Source organism: Lissotriton vulgaris, chromosome 2_1 (genome assembly GCF_964263255.1).
Source record: "Lissotriton vulgaris chromosome 2_1, aLisVul1.2, whole genome shotgun sequence".
Taxonomy (NCBI): domain Eukaryota; kingdom Metazoa; phylum Chordata; class Amphibia; order Caudata; family Salamandridae; genus Lissotriton; species Lissotriton vulgaris.
The window spans coordinates 1,276,237,671-1,276,260,624 of NC_141687.1; positions in this window are offsets into that span (position 1 = coordinate 1,276,237,671).

Below are 22,954 nucleotides of genomic sequence, written 5' to 3' on the forward strand. Positions count from 1 at the left end.
ATCCAACTAAATCGAGACCCCCCTACAACAACCTACCCCATGACTGTATGTGATGACTCCTGGAAGAGCATTTGGAAATTCTCCCTAGGTATCAGAGTATCTCTCATTCTCTCCCAGTGCAAATTCTGGAAACAGCAGAATACCTGCTGGACACCTAACAAACTTGCCAAGATGGCCCTTCTAGACTCCAACGAACGTTGGAACTGCCACAAAGCGTCAGACTTTCTCAATCATATGTTATTCCTCTTTAAGAAGGTGAGAGCATTCTGGGAGGAAATCCAAAACATAATAAAAGAATATCTTTGATATAGAGGTCCCGGTTAACTTCCACGTAGTGACCTTAGGCCATTGATCCCTTATACCTATTCCAAAACTGGACTCCAAAATCTGAGTTTTTTAAGACCTACTATAAACAATAGGGATCAAGAATATCCTATGTGAATGGAAATCATGTCCGAATCTATCCCACTATACATGGCTGTCAGTGGTCTGCTTTGCAAGAAGAGTGGATCATTCACTGCCCAAAAATAACTTGAATCTATTCATTTCAGTAGTCTCTTCATGTATGGACTTATAGAACTGTCTTGTACTAAATGGTCTCTTGAGCATTGTTAATAAAAAGATTTAAATAAATAAATAACTTTAACCCTCAAGCCCTACCTAAACTATGTAATAAACTGGACTTGAATATCTAAACTTTAAAGCCACCGTAATAATCAACCTCGCCAATCCACCCACATAGACCAAACCTAGTCTTAAGCCTTCTGAGCTGAACATATATCTTATTCACCACTATACCACCTGCTTAGAAGAGCCTTTATAAGTGGGATCCCTGTAAATGGTATAACATGCATCCCACCAAGCTGGTTTTTATCACTTTCCTTTCACATGCCGCTCAGTACAACCCATACCACTCCTCCCTTCCTCCTCCTATGCCCCTCTGTAAAGTATGAATCAAGACGTTGAAATCCAATAAAAGGGTTTAATAGGTGAAGAGAAAGGCACAGAGCATCCAGGAAGGAGGAGAACAGGATCAAACTGCCAAACAGGGAATCTGGAACATAGAACCAGAGAGGCTCACGCAGGAGCCAGGTTCTAGTTCCAACAAGGAAATAAATATATAATCAGGAACATCACAGAAGGGAAATAATAGAATGCAACACATCTCCCTCCTATAAAACAAGCAGAGCTGTACAGAGAAGGGAAATATTAGGACAGGAACCTAGAAGGTAAAACAACAGGTCTGGCATTGGTTTTGACTCTATGAGCCACAGACTGAGAATGTGGAACGTTGTTACTGTCATGATGAGTAGGACTCTGAGCAGAACATTTGTCATGAGGAAGTATCTGAACAGGACCAGGAGGAACAGGCTTACACTTGGCAACCTTTCTAATGTTCCAGGCTCTGCCATCTTGAGTAATGACAGAGTTTCTGAAAACTTTAACAATCTTAATGGGATTGCTGAACTTAGAGAGACCTTTGAGAGTGAACCCAGGTTTCTTGATCTTGACCCACTCACCCACAACAAAATCAGGAACTCTCACATTCATTTTGCGGTCAAACAAAGTTTTCATAGTGTTCTGCTTGGTTACAACACGATTGGCCACTTGCGAAATATCCAAGTGATCAACCTTAACATCTAGCTTCTTAACCCACCAAGGACAGATATCGGAACTAGGAGTTCTCCCTCTTAGAAGTTGGAAAGGACTGACCTCCGTGACAGCATGTGGGGTGATGCGATACATCCAGAGTCTTTCCCTTACCACATCCTTCCAAGACTCTCCCGAAGAACAAGCAAGCTCCACAGCATTTTTAAGGATACGATTGAACCTCTCAACCTGGCCATTTTCCCTAGGTTCATACAATGAGGTAGTGTGATGCTTGATGCCACAGGAGACAAGAAAATCCTCCATGTCTTGGGAGACAAGTTGGACGCCGTTATCAGTAACTAGGATTTCAGGAGAACACTCTCTAGCGAAAACTTCCCTAAGGAAGGAAATAATAACTGAGGTGGTGGCACAGGAGACAAATTTAACTTCCGGCCATTTGGTGTGGTAGTCAACTAAAACCAAAGCAAAACGAGCACACTCAGGAAGGCGATGGAAAGGACCAGAGATGTCAAAAGCTAGTTTTTGCCAGGGATGATCAGGCCAAGGAACAGGACTTAGGGGGGCAGAAGACACCTTAAGCATCTTATCACTATTGACACAATCCACACAGTCACGGACAGTTCTGTCTACCATCTCGTCAAGGCCTGGCCACCAAAAGTTGGTCCTAATGAGACGTTTCATAGAGGACATCCCAATATGAGACCTATGGGCCAAAGAAAGAATCTTGTTGTACAAAGAAGCAGGAGGAATCATTTTCCCAGCCTTAAACAAAATCCTACCCACAGCCTCAATCTCAGACGAAACTTGACAAAAAGGGGCAAATTCAGGTAACACAGATTTATCCTTGGGCCAACCTTTTTCCAAACAGTCAAAAATAAATGAGAAAATAGGATCTTTCTCAACTTCCGACATCCAGTCAATCTCAGAGATACCCCTGAAATCACTAGAAACATAGTCATTGACCACAGAAACAATATCAATTTCACGATTATCTGGGTTGGAACCAACATCAGGGCAAGGCAACCTGGAGAGGAAATCCGCCATGACATTACTCCTACCAGGAACATACAAAACCTCAAAATCATACTCCTGCAACTTTGAAGATAAGCGTGCAATGCGAGCAGTTGAGTTCCAACCTCCCCCAGGAGACAAAATTCCAACCAAGGGCTTGTGGTCAGTTTTAAGAACGAATCTGTTGCCCCAAACATAATTGCGAAAATGCTCCACAGCCCATGTGCAGGCTAACAACTCCCTTTCGATGACCGCATACCTCCTCTCAGTGAGAGATAGGGTCCTAGATGCAAAGGCAACACACCATTCTTCTTTGCCAGAAACCTGACCTAACACAGCTCCAAGGCCATAACAACTGGCATCCACGGTGATAATGCACTTCTTGTTAAGAGAGAAGGATCTCAAAGTGGGAGCATTGATGATATCTTCTTTGATAGAAGAAAAGGCAGACTCCTGTCTTTCAGACCACACAAAGTCTGAGGACTTCCTGGTAAGCTCCCTGAGGGGTTCCATTTTCGTGGCGAAATTGCGAATGAACTTACTATAGTACTCGCATAAGCCGGCAAAGGAAAGCAATTTCTCCTTGTTATCAGGAGAAGGGGCTTTTACAATGGCATCAACAAGGGAACGCTTGGGAACAACACCGTCAGCAGACAAGGTGTGACCCAAGTATTCGACACTCTTACAAAATAATTTACACTTGTTAAATTTGAGGGTAAGACCAGCATCACATAACTTGTTGCACACATCCTTAAGATGGAGACGATGATCATCCACATTCTTTGAAAAAATGAGGATATCATCCTGGAAACACTTTACGAAGGAGCTAACCTCTTTAAAAATATGGTGCATGGCCCTCTGAAACACCGAAGCGGCGGAGGCTAGGCCAAAAGGCATCCGCTTAAATTGAAAAAGGCCAAACGGAGTGATGAAAGCGGTAAAATGCTTTGCATCATCAGTCAATTCGATTTGGTGATAAGCGGAACGCAAATCAAGGGTAGAAAAAATGCAAGCACCATCCAACAAACATACCATTTTGTTTATATTAGGGAGAGGGTGACAATCAGTGATCAAGTTGGCATTGAGAGCCCTTAGGTCCACACACAACCTGATACTTTTATCGGGTTTTTGAGCCAAAACGATGGGCGAAACCCATTCAGAGGACTCCACTTCCTCAATGACACCTCCAAGGATCATGTCGTCCAATAAGATCTTGAGTTCAGCTCTTATACTGATGGGTACACCCCTCAACTTTTGTTTGACTGGGATGGCACCATTTTTAACTTTGATCCTATGGGAAAAACCTCTAAGTTTGCCAAGTTTCTCAGAAAAAACTTGAGGAAATAGCAAAGGGAGGTCTTTCTCGAGATCACAGACATTCCTGGAAGATTCAGAAGCAATCATACTATCATCAGACAGAAGAGTACTAGTAGTACAGGAAGCAGTGTTGTCCAAAGGTGCAGCATCGCAAGTAATGGCAACCACAGAGATAGGGTCTTTGTTCCTGGGATTTAAGGTAATACCAAGTCTGAATTGATCCCTCCAGCCCAGAACATTCACACCTTTGATAGCAATGTACATTTTGATCCAAGCACTATTTCCCCTAAACTCAATAAGGACTTCTTTATAACCAACAATATTAATGTAGGATTCATCAAAGTTTTGTGCAACAATATCAGGCTCACATAAGCTAGTTAGATCAACAAGGCTACCAAAAACTTCATTGCAATATAACTTGGTAATAATGGTCCAGGGAGAGCCTGAATCAGCCATAAGTTTGAGCTCCTTTCCTAAAATACTAACAATACAATCTGGAGAACTTAAAGTTTCTGCAGATTTAGTATCAGTCATATTGCGGATGGAAACAACAATACCATGTTCCAGGTCTTGGGATATACCTTGTGACACAGTAGAAATTTTGCCTTTAGAGGAAAAGGAAGACTCCTTTCTCGTACTAGTGTCTTTGCACATTTTTGAAAAATGACCAACACGTCCACACTTAGTGCATTCTTTTCCAATAGCAGGACAACGAGAATACGAAGCAATGTGGTTGGGATTACCACATCTAAAGCAATAATAATTTTTAGAATTAGACTGAGTTCTCGTATTAGCATTAGGCTTGCTATTGGAAGATGAGGAGGAAACAGTATTAACATTACCCTCATCAATGCTAGAAGAAGATTTGCTAACAGTACCAGAGGAGGCTTTACTTTCTAGAGTTTTCATCCAGCGCTCAGATTGTTCAAGCGCTTTGGAGGTACCGATAGTCACTTCTAAACTGGGATCACCCAGGATCCAAAGCTGTTCTTGAACTTTTTTACTTCTCACATGTACAATAATCTGGTCCCTGAGCATTTCGTCAGTCATTAACCCAAAATTGCAATGTAGTGACAAAGCTCGAAGAGCAGTAAGGAAGTCATCAAAACTTTCACTTTCTTCTTGAGCTCTAGTATAAAATTTATACCTGTTTAATGCAACACTAGTATTGGGTTTGAATCTATTTTCAATACGTAACAATGCTTCATCATAAACATTGTGATCACCTCCAGAACGCATAGGTGGAAGAGTTCTGAATACATTTTGACCCTCTGAACCTAAACAGTGGAGAAAAATATTTTTTTTTCTTTCAGCAGACATACGTTCACCATCAATGGCTTTTAAATAGGTAATAGACTCTTCTTTCCATCGTGACCACGGAATAGATGGTTCACCTTTAGTCTGTAGAAACTTGCTAGGAGGATCAAATTGCATGGTAAAATAGTATGGTTACACGAACTAAATGTAGTAACTATATATTATAGAATAGTATAAGTAAGTCTTAAAACAGTAATGAATAGTCTCAAAAATAACACAAATAGCAATTGTTTTCCAAAGAAAAAAATGTAAGGTGTCAAAAATGAGAAAGTTTAAATGAAGTTGATGTCCAAAAACGTGAAATGTTGCTAAAAGTTAAGTAGAGCAAAGGTTTCACAGTCTAGTAAAATTTTGAAGACACGAGTCTTTCCTGAAGGTAGATTAAATACGAATCTTACAATGCCAAAGTACCAACCAGTTTGAAGAGAAGTTGCTTGCTGAGTGCGTTGAGGTACAGAGAAGAACAGGATAGCTGCCGTATAGTTCAGAAACAAGGACAGCAGAAGCGTGTCAGGTATCAAACGCTCCCAGCTGAAGCGTGTCAGGTATCAAACGCTCCCAGCTCAAACGCTCCCAGCTTCCGCTAGCGCGGACTTCCTCTTGCACATCACTGCGCGGAAAGCAAGACTGGCGTCATATAGGGCCGACGCTACGAGGCTCTGAACGCTGCTTTGTGACGTGGGGCAAGAAGAAAACAAGGCGCATCAGCGTTAAAAACAAGGTGACGCGTTGAGCGCGCTGCGTTGGCTGAAAGAATGCTGGTTGGTGGTTATGGCAACCAGAAGCGCGTGACGTCGTCGAAGAAATGGTGGCTATGGTAACGGCAGTGGCACTTCTCGGCAAATTAGAAGAAACGTAGAAAATTCATAAAATCTGAAGAGTACATACCAGGAAGCTGGCGATCGGACGCTTAAGTAGAGAACTTTTTAAACAGCGGTCCGAAAATGTAGAAAACGAAGAGGTAGGCCGGTTCGTTTTTTTGAAGAGGAATATTTCGCACCTGTGCCTTGTAATGCTGCAGAAATGTTCCTCAGGTTCTCCAATCGTCGCCAATTTGTAAAGTATGAATCAAGACGTTGAAATCCAATAAAAGGGTTTAATAGGTGAAGAGAAAGGCACAGAGCATCCAGGAAGGAGGAGAGCAGGATCAAACTGCCAAACAGGGAATCTGGAACATAGAACCAGAGAGGCTCATGCAGGAGCCAGGTTCTAGTTCCAACAAGGAAATAAATATATAATCAGGAACATCACAGAAGGGAAATAATAGAATGCAACACCCTCCTCTTTTATCTATACTACTATTATAAAGAAAGAACTTGCACCTTTTGGCCAGGTAAACTCGGGAACCACAGCGCCAATCTACACACCCGATACATCTATGAAAATGTCAGTGTGTGTAGATGCAAAACAATTGGATGAGTGCGCAGCTTAAATTTCTATTTCTTTCTTTAGAAAAGTTTGGGTGCTCCGTGGGTGGCGACCAACGTCCCTGGGCGCCAAATTTATGATATATGAGACGTATCCCTAATGAACCATTACGGATATCCCCTTGGGCACACCTGATTCTCCTCCCTTTAAATCAGAGGATTCCACACATTTTTTTGTTCTTTTGAAAAAACAATTTTGTTTATTGTCTTAAATTTCATTAAATTCTTTATGTTTGTTTCATGAATTTTTCAAGACGTATTCATCATCATTTCCACATCAATGACAAGGATTCATTAGCCATTCCAATGCATTTCGGGCGTATCTAATCGCCCTTCATCAGGGAATCCATACTATAAAAAATCAAATGATAACCAAATTAAATATAATAACCACCAGTTAATTCAAAAAGCTACATAGTAGATCACATGAATTGGCTTTGTAAATCGGCTCTTAATGTGCAATCTCCTATGTGCACTTACGTGTCACTGTTCTCTGTGGTTGTGTCAATATCTGTAAAACACAAAAGTATGCAAATGCCAGTGTAAGCTATCGGTCCTGCGGGGATCTGTTTAGTATATCAGCAATTCTAAATCTAACTTTGTCTGTTCAATCAAGGAATCTGGTAACTGACCTGCTTAACGTTTACTCGGCGTCTCTACCGACGAACTCTGCACCTCCATTCCCGGACGGCTGTCATGGTTACTAACTACAGCTCTTCCTATACGCTATCGTTCCGCTCACGTGATGGTGAGACGAAACGAAGGGATGTTTAAAATCTTAAACTCGTGTATTCCGCTAGTTCTAATAATAACGAGGCTCTCAAGAGCAGGCTCTAGATGTTGAGTTAGTAATTGTATAAACACATCAACCATTATTATTATTTTAGCAAAAAGCAACGTGGCTATGTTAGATCCCTGGTGGTTCGAACCTTTGTCTGTGCATTCAATCTAAACCAAAACACTACGTGTTGTGCTAGATAAGCAGTTGATATCGAGCTACAGTCTGTCAGGTACACAATGTAATACACTGCTTGTTTAAATGAAAACATAAAAACAATAACGTATGTAATATCGCAGGTCTCCTGTCCAGTGTAAGTAAGACCACAGTGTCTCTTATAACAAATTGTTACCCTTTATAGATAACACGATAGTTCACTCCGTTCATTGAGTCCATTGGGACTATGTGTAGAAAGTTTATGTATCCAATAGTTTTCCCGTTGTAGCATATGTTTAGTATTGTCTCTTCCTTCTGTTTTCTCTACAACTTCTAAGATTATGTATTGTAATTGCGAGATATTGTGTTTAGCCTCCATGAAATGGGTGGCTACTGATGATTTGAGGTTTTTCAACCTAATGTTCGATTTGTGCTCGGTCAGCCTTGTCTTGATACTTCTTTCCGTTTTTCCAATATAAAGTTTACCGCATGGGCATTTCAGTGCATAAATGACATTCTTGGTGTTACATGTGGCATTGACTTTAATCTTGATCTTATTGCCTTTCATTGGGTGATTGATAGAATTTCCTTTGATTATACTATTGCAGCTTCCACAATTTAAACAAGGTTTTGTTCCTTTGAATGTTTTACTTTCGGTTTTGTGGGATTTGAGAATTTCTCCTAGATTTTGTGCCCTGGTGTGCGCAAATATCGGGACTTGTTCAAATGTTCTTTGGAAGTCTGGTTCTGATTTTAGCATTTTCCAATGTTTGATAATGATTCTTTTGAAATTATGACTCTGAGTTGAATATTTGGATACCGCAACTATGCATGTTTCTTCATGTTTTTGTGAAGACTTGAGTAGATTCTTTCTGTCCATGTTATTTACTTTTTCTCTAGCTTTATTTACAACTTCTCGAGGGTACCCTCTATCCATAAATCTTGTGGCCATTTCATCCAATGTTAGTTTTGCTTTTGAATCATCAGATGTTATCCTTTTCACCCTTGTCATTTGGGAGAAGGGTAAAGGCAGTTTCAAGCTTGGCTGGTGAAAGCTAGTATAATGTAGCAAATTGTTCTTATCAGTTTCCTTACGATACATATTAGTTTCAAAACCTTTTCCTGTGTGGGTGATTCTCACATCTAGAAATGTTACGGTTGACTCTGATATGTCCCATGTTATTTGAATGCGGCTGTCCTCTTTATTGAATTCTTCTAATGCGGTTTCTAATGAGGTTTTTGAAGATTTTCACAAGATAAAGATGTCGTCTATGTAGCGAACTATGAATTTTAGATTTTCCTTCCAAATTGGTTTAGACAACATTTTAGATTCCTCATAGTCTTGCATGAAAATATTCGCGTATACCGGTGCCGCCGAATTTCCCATGGCTGTACCTGTGAGCTGTTCATACCATTGGTTGCCATATTTGAAGTAACTTTGATATAAAGTGAAAGTCATCAATTCCATGAGGAAAACATGAAAATCAAAACTACAATCTGTGTTCAACAAAGCTCTTTCAATTGCTTCCATTCCCAATTGGTGTGGTATCACAGTATATAGAGATTTCACGTCTGCTGTGCACATTATGATGGTTTCATTTGGGTCTATTTGTATCTCCTCAAGTTTCAGTAAAAAATCTGTTGTGTCCTTAACATAAGTTCTCAATTTTTTGACTGTAGGTTGAAGGTATTTATCAATCAGTTGGCCAATGGGCTCATGTAAACTTCCTCTGGTTGACACTATCGGTCGTAAGGGTGGGTCCATTAGATTTTTGTGGATTTTCGGTATCATATAAAATACCGGACTTTTTGGATTTTCTTTGATTAGAAAGTTCTTGGTTTTAGTATTGATGGTTCCCATTTCATGCGCTTTGGTTACTATATTGCATAGTATCTTGGTGAATTCCATTGTGGGATTCCCATCCAGTGGTAGATAAGTGTTGGTATCTGAGATATGTTCTTGAACTTTCCTTTCGTACATAACATTGTTCATAATTACAAGGGCACCGCCCTTGTCAGCTTTTGTGAACCTTAAATCCAAGTTCATTGCCAATTTCTTCAAGGTACCCAAATCCTTTTGTGTCATATTTTTCTTCGAGTGTTTATCACATTTAAGTTGAGCTAGATCTTGTTTGACCATTTTCTCAAATAAATCCAATGTCTTGTGACTTATGGGAGCTTGGAAGGTGCTAGTTGTTCTTAATCCACGTAATTGATCTTCAGGATCTTTATCTGTATGAGGAAGAACATGATCAAAATAGTGTCGCAATCTAAGTTTTCGCATGAGTTTGAAAAAGCTCAACTCTAATTCCAGTGCGTTGGTGTTGGTTGTAGGAACAAATGACGTTCCTCCTTGTAGTAGATTCAGTTCATATTCACTAGGTTGGTAGTCACTTATATTGATAACCAATTGATTTAATTTTGTGTTTTCTTCTTGTCTTTGTCTTTTTTTGGTACAGTAGTGCTCCTCGTCTGGGGGTGTTCCTTCTCTTTCTCCTTTTCTCTTGTTTTTTCCTCTCCGGGGGCCTTATGGCAACCAATGGTATCAACAGCTCACAGGTACAGCCATGGGAAATTCGGCTGCACCGGTATACGCGAATATTTTCATGCAAGACTATGAGGAATCTAATATGTTGTCTAAACCAATTTGGAAGGAAAATCTAAAATTCATAGTTCGCTACATAGACGACATCTTTATCTTGTGGAAATCTTCAAAAACCTCATTAGAAACCGCATTAGAAGAATTCAATAAAGAGGACAGCCGCATTCAAATAACATGGGACATATCCGAGTCAACCGTAACATTTCTAGATGTGAGAATCACCCACACAGGAAAAGGTTTTGAAACTAATATGTATTGTAAGGAAACTGATAAGAACAATTTGCTACATTATACTAGCTTTCACCAGCCAAGCTTGAAACTGCATTTACCCTTCTCCCAAATGACAAGGGTGAAAAGGATAACATCTGATGATTCAAAAGCAAAACTAACATTGGATGAAATGGCCACAAGATTTATGGATAGAGGGTACCCTCGAGAAGTTGTAAATAAAGCTAGAGAAAAAGTAAATAACATGGACAGAAAGAATCTACTCAAGTCTTCACAAAAACATGAAGAAACACGCATAGTTGCGGTATCCAAATATTCAACTCAGAGTCATAATTTCAAAAGAATCATTATCAAACATTGGAAAATGCTAAAATCAGAACCAGACTTCCAAAGAACATTTGAACAAATCCCGATATTTGCGCACACCAGGGCACAAAATCTAGGAGAAATTCTCAAATCCCACAAAACCGAAAGTAAAACATTCAAAGGAACAAAACCTTGTTTAAATTGTGGAAGCTGCAATAGTATAATCAAAGGAAATTCTATCAATCACCCAATGAAAGGCAATAAGATCAAGATTAAAGTCAATGCCACATGTAATACCAAGAATGTCATTTATGCACTGAAATGCCCATGCGGTAAACTTTATATTGGAAAAACAGAAAGAAGTATCAAGACAAGGCTGACCGAGCACAAATCGAACATTAGGTTGAAAAACCTCAAATCATCAGTAGCCACCCATTTCATGGAGGCTAAACACAATATCTCGCAATTACAATACATAATCTTGGAAGTTGTAGAGAAAACAGAAGGAAGAGACAATACTAAACATATGCTACAACGGGAAAACTATTGGATACATAAACTTTCTACACATAGTCCCAATGGACTCAATGAACGGAGTCAACTATCGTGTTATCTATAAAGGGTAACAATTTGTTATAAAAGACACTGTGGTCTTACTTACACTGGACAGGAGACCTGCGATATTACATACGTTATTGTTTTTATGTTTTCATTTAAACCAGCAGTGTATTACATTGTGTACCTGACAGACTGTAGCTCGATATCAACTGCTTATCTAGCACAACACGTAGTGTTTTGGTTTAGATTGAATGCACAGACAAAGGTTCGAACCACCAGGGATCTCACATAGCCACGTTGCTTTTTGCTAAAATAATAATAATGGTTGATGTTTTATACAATTACTAACTCAACATCTAGAGCCTGCTCTTGAGAGCCTCGTTATTATTAGAACTAGCGGAATACACGAGTTTAAGATTTTAAACATCCCTTCGTTTCGTCTCACCATCACGTGAGCGGAACGATAGCGTATAGGAAGAGCTGTAGTTAGTAACCATGACAGCCGTCTGGGAATGGAGGTGCAGAGTTCGTCGGTAGAGACGCCGAGTAAACGTTAAGCAGGTCAGTTACCAGATTCCTCGATTGAACAGACAAAGTTAGATTTAGAATTGCTGATATACTAAACAGATCCCCGCAGGACCGATAGCTTACACTGGCATTTGCATACTTTTGTGTTTTACAGATATTGACACAACCACAGAGAACAGTGACACGTAAGTGCACATAGGAGATTTCACATTAAGAGCCGATTTACAAAGCCAATTCATGTGATCTACTATGTAGCTTTTTGAATTAACTGGTGGTTATTATATTTAATTTGGTTATCATTTGATTTTTTATAGTATGGATTCCCTGATGAAGGGCGATTAGATACGCCCGAAATGCATTGGAATGGCTAATGAATCCTTGTCATTGATGTGGAAATGATGATGAATACGTCTTGAAAAATTCATGAAACCAACATAAAGAATTTAATGAAATTTAAGACAATAAACAAAATTGTTTTTTCAAAAGAACAAAAAAATGTGTGGAATCCTCTGATTTAAAGGGAGGAGAATCAGGTGTGCCCAAGGGGATATCCGTAATGGTTCATTAGTGTGCTTAGATGGACATAGGCTATATAAATTTTAAAAAAAAAGTAAATTAAAAAAATTAAGTTTGAAAACAAAGTAGTCCCCTGTAAGTAGCGCCGGCCGGGACCTAGCGCAGGCCGCGACGCGACATGAGTGATGACGACGATGGAGGAGCGGCGGTGCAGTGACGAGCGGCTGTGCAGTGACGAGCGGTGGCACAGGTAAGGAAAGGGAAAGTTTTCGAGCTTTTCCTAAACTCTCAGTGCGAGACTGTGTGATGCAGGGGTAGGCGTCCCAGGGGGAGTGAAGTGAGGCAGACAAGGACCTTCGCAGTGCTATCAGCTGGAAAAGGCAGCAGTCATCATCTTTTTCCAATATGAGGCAGCTAGGAAAGGAAAATGTCGGAGCGGGAGTGAGTCGGGCGGGAGGGGGGCCTGGTCTGACAATGTCGAGGCGGCCGGGGGCCTGGGCGGGCGGTTGGCCCTCAAGCCTCATTGCCCCCAGGCAACGCTGGGGCGGGCTGCTAGTATTATATACTGTTACAATCAGCAATGCTTTGTTCATGATCATAGTTGCATCCATTATAATATTGGATCTGCTTGAAATGTCAATGTTATCTCACATTAGATGCAAGCATTTTATACACCTTGTATGTTTTTATATCCTTGAAACTCCCAAAAAAGCATTTTGAAATGAAAATGGGTGTCTGAAGACCAGACATCAGTTGACCTGATTAAGGTTTATGATCGCTGTGAGGAATTAGGTTGTTGTTTGTGGGTTTTCTTTCAACGACCAGAGAAGCGTGCAGCCCGCAGTAGACGTAGAGGGAACTAATACTCATGTCACTGGGGCAAGACTTAGGTGCCTCTGGTGAGACACAGCGCGTTTGAAAATAAAGTGCTGTGCATTGAGAAAGTTTGGCATTACATTGCCACCTTACCCAACAGGTAGATTCAACAACAAAACTAGAATACAAGCCAATTCAAAAGGGGCGAAAGGAACCATATGCGACCCGCTCTGCTATAAATTCCCAACATATTAAGGACAAGGGACACTAACAAAGACATAGTTCGAAAATTCTCTACGAGTATCCACGGTCTGAGTAAAAACGCCTCTCTAGAGCACGACCGTATTAACACTGTACATCGGTCCTTCACACTTCAGAGGAACCTATGTACACTACGACCGAAATGTACTCTTTGTCTTGATAAAGGTGGATAGAAGTTCAACAAACCACCGAAACGCGTTGACGCCCTAGTACAGTGTGATTCCCGGCTCAAACACCGTTGTTGACATAATAATATCCCAATGTGCATAACACCGGTGTTTTAAAAGAATAACAGAACACACACCCTGTATTGCACAAATTGTATGCCTTACTGTTGTTTCTGTCTGTTTTCAGCAATATTGCTGGTCAATATTGAATGTGGATTGTTATTTTACTGTTTTTTACAACCTCTTTTAATCTGTGCCAAGCAGCCAACTATGTTCTCTGCTTTTTTAATTTTACTGTATACAATAAATTCTGCCAGTTTTTTACTCCTAATTTAGTTGTTATAGTTATTGCTTTTTTCTTATTCATGGTGCTTATGTAAATTACCTTGTTCAAGGGAATTGCTCTTTTATATTGGTTGGTGAACCCCATTTCCCTTGACTTCAGTTAAGGGGTACCTCTCCTATTTTTACCTACCTGACATTTTTCCAAGCCCAAGTTTTGGATTTGGTATATCTGGGTATCTTTGCCACGCTTCCAAGGGTCCAGGACTGGAGGGGGACCACTGTGAGGGACAGGAATCACGTAGGCTGGGTACAAGATGGTTGGAGCCTTTTCTGTCCCTGAGACTCCTAACAGGAGGCCAGCCAACTAACCCTTGGAGTCACTCTGGAAGTCCTGGATTCAAGTAGAAAAGCAGATCTCAAGTAGCAGGGCACAGGGCAGGCTTCAGGCAGCAAGACAGTTCTCTTGGAGCAGCAGAGAAGTCCTTTAAAGTACAAAGCAGGGCAGTCTTCTGCAGGTCCAGAAGTGAACTGAAGAGTAGGTCTGAAGGTGCTAGTTATATATCTGTAAACACAACAGGTGATGGACCGAGTGTGGATCAATGTCACACACTCACCCCAGTCCAAAGATCTGGGCCCAAATCCATCGTTTTTTGCACTCCACACCACCCCGGGTTAGACAATGGCGATATGCAAATCAGCTCTGACCCTGTGCCCCATGGGAACAGTCCAGTCCGAACTACAAAAGCCATGTCCTTCCCAGAATGGAATCAAGCATCCGAGGACCGGACCGGTTTCGAGGTAACACCTCTCATCAGCCCGGCTAGCTTGACTCCAGTGGTGTGGAGTGCCTGGGACCCACGTCTGGGCATCCCCAGCGCACTTAGGGCGGAATATGCAAACACAACAGGTGATGGACCGAGTGTGGATCAATGTCACACACTCACCCCAGTCCAAAGATCTGGGCCCAAATCCATCGTTTTTTTGCACTCCACACCACCCCGGGTTAGACAATGGCGATATGCAAATCAGCTCTGACCCTGTGCCCCATGGGAACAGTCCAGTCCGAACTACAAAAGCCATGTCCTTCCCAGAACGGAATCAAGCATCCGAGGACCGGACCGGTTTTGAGGTATCACCTCTCATCAGCCCGGCTAGCTTGACTCCAGTGGTGTGGAGTGCCTGGGACCCACGTCTGGGCATCCCCAGCGCACTTAGGGCGGAATATGCAAACACAACAGGTGATGGACCGAGTGTGGATCAATGTCACACACTCACCCCAGTCCAAAGATCTGGGCCCAAATCCATCGTTTTTTTGCACTCCACACCACCCCGGGTTAGACAATGGCGATATGCAAATCAGCTCTGACCCTGTGCCCCATGGGAACAGTCCAGTCCGAACTACAAAAGCCATGTCCTTCCCAGAACGGAATCAAGCATCCGAGGACCGGACCGGTTTCGAGGTAACACCTCTCATCAGCCCGGCTAGCTTGACTCCAGTGGTGTGGAGTGCCTGGGACCCACGTCTGGGCATCCCCAGCGCACTTAGGGCGGAATATGCAAACACAACAGGTGATGGACCGAGTGTGGATCAATGTCACACACTCACCCCAGTCCAAAGATCTGGGCCCAAATCCATCGTTTTTTTGCACTCCACACCACCCCGGGTTAGAAAATGGCGATATGCAAATCAGCTCTGACCCTGTGCCCCATGGGAACAGTCCAGTCCTAACTACAAAAGCCATGTCCTTCCCAGAACGGAATCAAGCATCCGAGGACCAGACCGGTTTCGAGGTAACACCTCTCATCAGCCCGGCTACCTTGACTCCAGTGGTGTGGAGTGCCTGGGACCCACGTCTGGGCATCCCCAGCGCACTTAGGGCGGAATATGCAAACACAACAGGTGATGGACCGAGTGTGGATCAATGTCACACACTCACCCCAGTCCAAAGATCTGGGCCCAAATCCATCGTTTTTTTGCACTCCACACCACCCCGGGTTAGACAATGGCGATATGCAAATCAGCTCTGACCCTGTGCCCCATGGGAACAGTCCAGTCCGAACTACAAAAGCCATGTCCTTCCCAGAACGGAATCAAGCATCCGAGGACCGGACCGGTTTCGAGGTAACACCTCTCATCAGCCCGGCTAGCTTGACTCCAGTGGTGTGGAGTGCCTGGGACCCACGTCTGGGCATCCCCAGCGCACTTAGGGCGGAATATGCAAACACAACAGGTGATGGACCGAGTGTGGATCAATGTCACACACTCACCCCAGTCCAAAGATCTGGGCCCAAATCCATCGTTTTTTTGCACTCCACACCACCCCGGGTTAGACAATGGTGATATGCAAATCAGCTCTGACCCTGTGCCCCATGGGTCCAGTCCGAACTACAAAAGCCATGTCCTTCCCAGAACGGAATCAAGCATCCGAGGACCGGACCGGTTTCGAGGTAACACCTCTCATCAGCCCGGCTAGCTTGACTCCAGTGGTGTGGAGTGCCTGGGACCCACGTCTGGGCATCCCCAGCGCACTTAGGGCGGAATATGCAAACACAACAGGTGATGGACCGAGTGTGGATCAATGTCACACACTCACCCCAGTCCAAAGATCTGGGCCCAATCCATCGTTTTTTGCACTCCACACCACCCCGGGTTAGACAATGGCGATATGCAAATCAGCTCTGACCCTGTGCCCCATGGGAACAGTCCAGTCCGAACTACAAAAGCCATGTCCTTCCCAGAACGGAATCAAGCATCCGAGGACCGGACCAGTTTCGAGGTAACACCTCTCATCAGCCCGGCTAGCTTGACTCCAGTGGTGTGGAGTGCCTGGGACCCACGTCTGGGCATCCCCAGCGCACTTAGGGCGGAATATGCAAACACAACAGGTGATGGACCGAGTGTGGATCAATGTCACACACTCACCCCAGTCCAAAGATCTGGGCCCAAATCCATCGTTTTTTTGCACTCCACACCACCCCGGGTTAGACAATGGCAATATGCAAATCAGCTCTGACCCTGTGCCCCATGGGAACAGTCCAGTACGAACTACAAAAGCCATGTCCTTCCCAGAACGGAATCAAGCATCCGAGGACCGTACCGGTTTCGAGGTAACACCTCTCATCAGCCCGGCTAGCTTGACTCCAGTGGTGTGTTGTGCCTGGGACCCACGTCTGGGCATCCCCAGCGCACTTAGGGCGGAATATGCAAACACAACAGGTGATGGACCGAGTGTGGATCAATGTCACACACTCACCCCAGTCCAAAGATCTGGGCCCAAATCCATCGTTTTTTTGCACTCCACACCACCCCGGGTTAGACAATGGCGATATGCAAATCAGCTCTGACCCTGTGCCCCATGGGAACATTCCAGTCCGAACTACAAAAGCCATGTCCTTCCCAGAACGGAATCAAGCATCCGAGGACCGGACCGGTTTCGAGGTAACACCTCTCATCAGCCCGGCTAGCTTGACTCCAGTGGTGTGGAGTGCCTGGGACCCACGTCTGGGCATCCCCAGCGCACTTAGGGCGGAATATGCAAACACAACAGGTGATGGACCGAGTGTGGATCAATGTCACACACTCACCCCAGTCCAAAGATCTGGGCCCAAATCCATCGTTTTTTTGCACTCCACACCACCCCGGGTTAGACAATGGCGATATGCAAATCAGCTCTGACCCTGTGCCCCATGGGAACAGTCCAGTCCGAACTACAAAAGCCATGTCCTTCCCAGAACGGAATCAAGCATCCGAGGACCGGACCAGTTTCGAGGTAACACCTCTCATCAGCCCGGCTAGCTTGACTCCAGTGGTGTGGAGTGCCTGGGACCCACGTCTGGGCATCCCCAGCGCACTTAGGGCGGAATATGCAAACACAACAGGTTATGGACCGAGTGTGGATCAATGTCACACACTCACCCCAGTCCAAAGATCTGGGCCCAAATCCATCGTTTTTTTGCACTCCACACCACCCCGGGTTAGACAATGGCGATATGCAAATCAGCTCTGACCCTGTGCCCCATGGGAACAGTCCAGTCCGAACTACAAGAGCCATGTCCTTCCCAGAACGGAATCAAGCATCCGAGGACCAGACCGGTTTCAAGGTAACACCTCTCATCAGCCCGGCTAGCTTGACTCCAGTGGTGTGGAGTGCCTGGGATCCACGTCTGGGCATCCCCAGCGCACTTAGGGCGGAATATGCAAACACAACAGGTGATGGACCGAGTGTGGATCAATGTCACACACTCACCCCAGTCCAAAGATCTGGGCCCAAATCCATCGTTTTTTTGCACTCCACACCACCCCGGGTTAGACAATGGCGATATGCAAATCAGCTCGGACCCTGTGCCCCATGGGAACAGTCCAGTCCGAACTACAAAAGCCATGTCCTTCCCAGAACGGAATCAAGCATCCGAGGACCGGACCGGTTTCGAGGTAACACCTCTCATCAGCCCGGCTAGCTTGACTCCAGTGGTGTGGAGTGCCTGGGACCCACGTCCGGGCATCCCCAGCGCACTTAGGGCGGAATATGCAAACACAACAGGTGATGGACCGAGTGTGGATCAATGTCACACACTCACCCCAGTCCAAAGATCTGGGCCCAATCCATCGTTTTTTGCACTCCACACCACCCCGGGTTAGACAATGGCAATATGCAAATCAGCTCTGACCCTGTGCCCCATGGGAACAGTCCAGTCCGAACTACAAAAGCCATGTCCTTCCCAGAACGGAATCAAGCATCCGAGGACCGGACCAGTTTCGAGGTAACACCTCTCATCAGCCCGGCTAGCTTGACTCCAGTGGTGTGGAGTGCCTGGGACCCACGTCTGGGCATCCCCAGCGCACTTAGGGCGGAATATGCAAACACAACAGGTGATGGACCGAGTGTAGATCAATGTCACACACTCACCCCAGTCCAAAGATCCGGGCCCAAATCCATTGTTTTTTTGCACTCCACACCACCCCGGGTTAGACAATGGCGATATGCAAATCAGCTCTGACCCTGTGCCCCATGGGAACAGTCCAGTCCGAACTACAAAAGCCATGTCCTTCCCAGAACGGAATCAAGCATCCGAGGACCGGACCGGTTTCGAGGGAACACCTCTCATCAGCCCGGCTAGCTTGACTCCAGTGGTGTGGAGTGCCTGGGACCCACGTCTGGGCATCCCCAGCGCACTTAGGGCGGAATATGCAAACAGAACAGGTGATGGACCGAGTGTGGATCAATGTCACGCACTCACCCCAGTCCAAAGATCTGGGCCCAAATCCATCGTTTTTTTGCACTCCACACCACCCCGGGTTAGACAATGGTGATATGCAAATCAGCTCTGACCCTGTGCCCCATGGGAACAGTCCAGTCCGAACTACAAAAGCCATGTCCTTCCCAGAACGGAATCAAGCATCAGAGGACCGGACCGGTTTCGAGGTAACACCTCTCATCAGCCCGGCTAGCTTGACTCCAGTGGTGTGGAGTGCCTGGGACCCACGTCTGGGCATCCCCAGCGCACTTAGGGCGGAATATGCAAACACAACAGGTGATGGACCGAGTGTGGATCAATGTCACACACTCACCCCAGTCCAAAGATCTGGGCCCAAATCCATCGTTTTTTTGCACTCCACACCACCCCGGGTTAGACAATGGCGATATGCAAATCAGCTCTGACCCTGTGCCCCATGGGAACAGTCCAGTCCGAACTACAAAAGCCATGTCCTTCCCAGAACGGAATCAAGCATCCGAGGACCGGACCGGTTTCGAGGTAACACCTCTCATCAGCCCGGCTAGCTTGACTACAGTGGTGTGGAGTGCCTGGGACCCACGTCTGGGCATCCCCAGCGCACATAGGGCGGAATATGCAAACACAACAGGTGATAGACCGAGTGTGGATCAATGTCACACACTCACCCCAGTCCAAAGACCTGGGCCCAAATCCATCATTTTTTTGCACTCCACACCACCCCGGGTTAGACAATGGCGATATGCAAATCAGCTCTGACCCTGTGCTCCATGGGAACAGTCCAGTCCGAACTACAAAAGCCATGTCCTTCCCAGAACGGAATCAAGCATCCGAGGAACGGACCAGTTTCGAGGTAACACCTCTCATCAGCCCGGCTAGCTTGACTCCAGTGGTGTGGAGTGCCTGGGACCCACGTCTGGGCATCCCCAGCGCACTTAGGGCGAAATATGCAAACACAACAGGTGATGGACCGAGTGTGGATCAATGTCACACACTCACCCCAGTCCAAAGATCTGGGCCCAAATCCATCATTTTTTTGCACTCCACACCACCCCGGGTTAGACAATGGCGATATGCAAATCAGCTCTGACCCTGTGCCCCATGGGAACAGTCCAGTCCGAACTACAAAAGCCATGTCCTTCCCAGAACGGAATCAAGCATCCGAGGACCAGACCGGTTTCGAGGTAACACCTCTCATCAGCCCGGCTAGCTTGACTCCAGTGGTGTGGAGTGCCTGGGACCCACGTCTGGGCATCCCCAGCGCACTTAGGGCGGAATATGCAAACACAACAGGTGATGGACCGAGTGTGGATCAATGTCACACACTCACCCCAGTCCAAAGACCTGGGCCCAAATCCCTCATTTTTTTGCACTCCACACCATCCCGGGTTAGACAATGGCGATATGCAAATCAGCTCTGACCCTGTGCTCCATGGGAACAGTCCAGTCCGAACTACAAAAGCCATGTCCTTCCCAGAACGGAATCAAACATCTGAGGACCGGAGTGGTTTCGAGGTAACACCTCTCATCAGCTCGGCTAGCTTGACTCCAGTGGTGTGGAGTGCCTGGGACCCACGTCTGGGCATCCCCAGCACACTTAGGGCGGAATATGCAAACACAACAGGTGATGGACCGAGTGTGGATCAATGTCACAACTAACCCAAGTCCAAAGATCTGGGCCCAAATCCATTGTTTTTTTGCACTCCACACCACCCCGGGTTAGACAATGGCGATATGCAAATCAGCTCTGACCCTGTGCCCCATGGGAACAGTCCAGTCCGAACTACAAAAGCCATGTCCTTCCCAGAACGGAATCAAGCATCCGAGGACCGGAGTGGTTTCGAGGTAACACCTCTCATCAGCCCGGCTAGCTTGACTCCAGTGGTGTGGAGTGCCTGGGACCCACGTCTGGGCATCCCCAGCGCACTTAGGGCGGAATATGCAAACACAACAGGTGATGGACCGAGTGTGGATCAATGCCACAACTCACCCAAGTCCAAAGATCTGGGCCCAAATCCATCGTTTTTTTGCACTCCACACCACCCCTGGTTAGACAATGGCAATATGCAAATCAGCTCTGACCCTGTGCCCCATGGGAACAGTCCAGTCCGAACTACAAAAGCCATGTCCTTCCCAGAACGGAATCAAGCATCCGAGGACCGGACCGGTTTCAAGGTAACACCTCTCATCAGCCCGGCTAGCTTGACTCCAGTGGTGTGGAGTGCCTGGGACCCACGTCTGGGCATCCCCAGCGCACTTAGGGCGGAATATGCAAACACAACAGGTGATGGACCGAGTGTGGATCAATGTCACACACTCACCCCAGTCCAAAGATCTGGGCCCAAATCCATCGTTTTTTTGCACTCCACACCACCCCGGGTTAGACAATGGCGATATGCAAATCAGCTCTGACCCTGTGCCCCATGGGAATAGTCCAGTCCGAACTATAAAAGCCATCACCTGTTTTGTTTGCAAATTCCGCCCTAAGTGCGCTGGGGATGCTCAGACGTGGGTCCCAGGCACTCCACGCCACTGGAGTCAAGCTAGCCGGGCTGATGAGGTGTTACCTCGAAACCGGTCCGGTCCTCGGATGCTTGATTCCGTTCTGGGAAGGACATGGCTTTTGTAGTTCGGACTGGACTGTTTCCATGGGGCACAGGGTCAGAGCTGATTTGCATATCGCCATTGTCTCACCCAGGGTGGTGTGGAGTGCAAAAAAACGATGGATTTGGGCCCAGATCTTTGGACTGGGGTGAATGTGTGACATTGATCCACATTCTGTCCATCACCTGTTTTGTTTGCAAATTCCGCCCTAAGTGCGCCGGGGATGCTCAGACGTGGGTCCCAGGCACTCCACACCACTGGAGTCAAGCTAGCCGGGCTGATGAGAGGTGTTACCTCGAAACCGGTCCGGTCCTCGGATGCTTGATTCCGTTCTGGGAAGGACATGGCTTTTGTAGTTCGGACTGGACTGTTCCCATGGGGCACAGGGTCAGAGCTGATTTGTATATCGCCATTGTCTAACCCAGGGTGGTGTGGAGTGCAAAAAAACGATGGATTTGGGCCCAGATCTTTGGACTGGGGTGAATGTGTGACATTGATCAACATTCTGTCCATCACCTGTTTTGTTTGCAAATTCCGCCCTAAGTGTGCTGGGGATGCTCAGACGTGGGTCCCAGGCACTCCACACCACTGGAGTCAAGCTAGCCGGGCTGATGAGAGGTGTTACCTCGAAACCGGTCCGGTCCTCGGATGCTTGATTCCGTTCTGGGAAGGACATGGCTTTTGTAGTTCGGACTGGACTGTTCCCATGGGGCACAGGGTCAGAACTGATTTGCATATCGCCATTGTCTAACCCAGGGTGGTGTGGAGTGCAAAAAAACGATGGATTTGGCCCAGATCTTTGGACTGGGGTGAATGTGTGACATTGATCCACATTCTGTACATCACCTGTTTTGTTTGCAAATTCCGCCCTAAGTGCGCTGGGGATGCTCAGACGTGGGTCCCAGGCACTCCACACCACTGGAGTCAAGCTAGCCAGGCTGATGAGAGGTGTTACCTCGAAACCGGTCCGGTCCTCGGATGCTTGATTCCGTTCTGGGAAGGACATGGCTTTTGTAGTTCGGACTGGACTGTTCCCATGGGGCACAGGGTCAGAGCTGATTTGCATATCGCCATTGTCTAACCCAGGGTGGTGTGGAGTGCAAAAAAACGATGGATTTGGGCCCAGATCTTTGGACTGGGGTGAATGTGTGACATTGATCCACATTCTGTCCATCACCTGTTTTGTTTGCAAATTCCGCCCTAAGTGCGCTGGGGATGCTCAGACGTGGGTCCC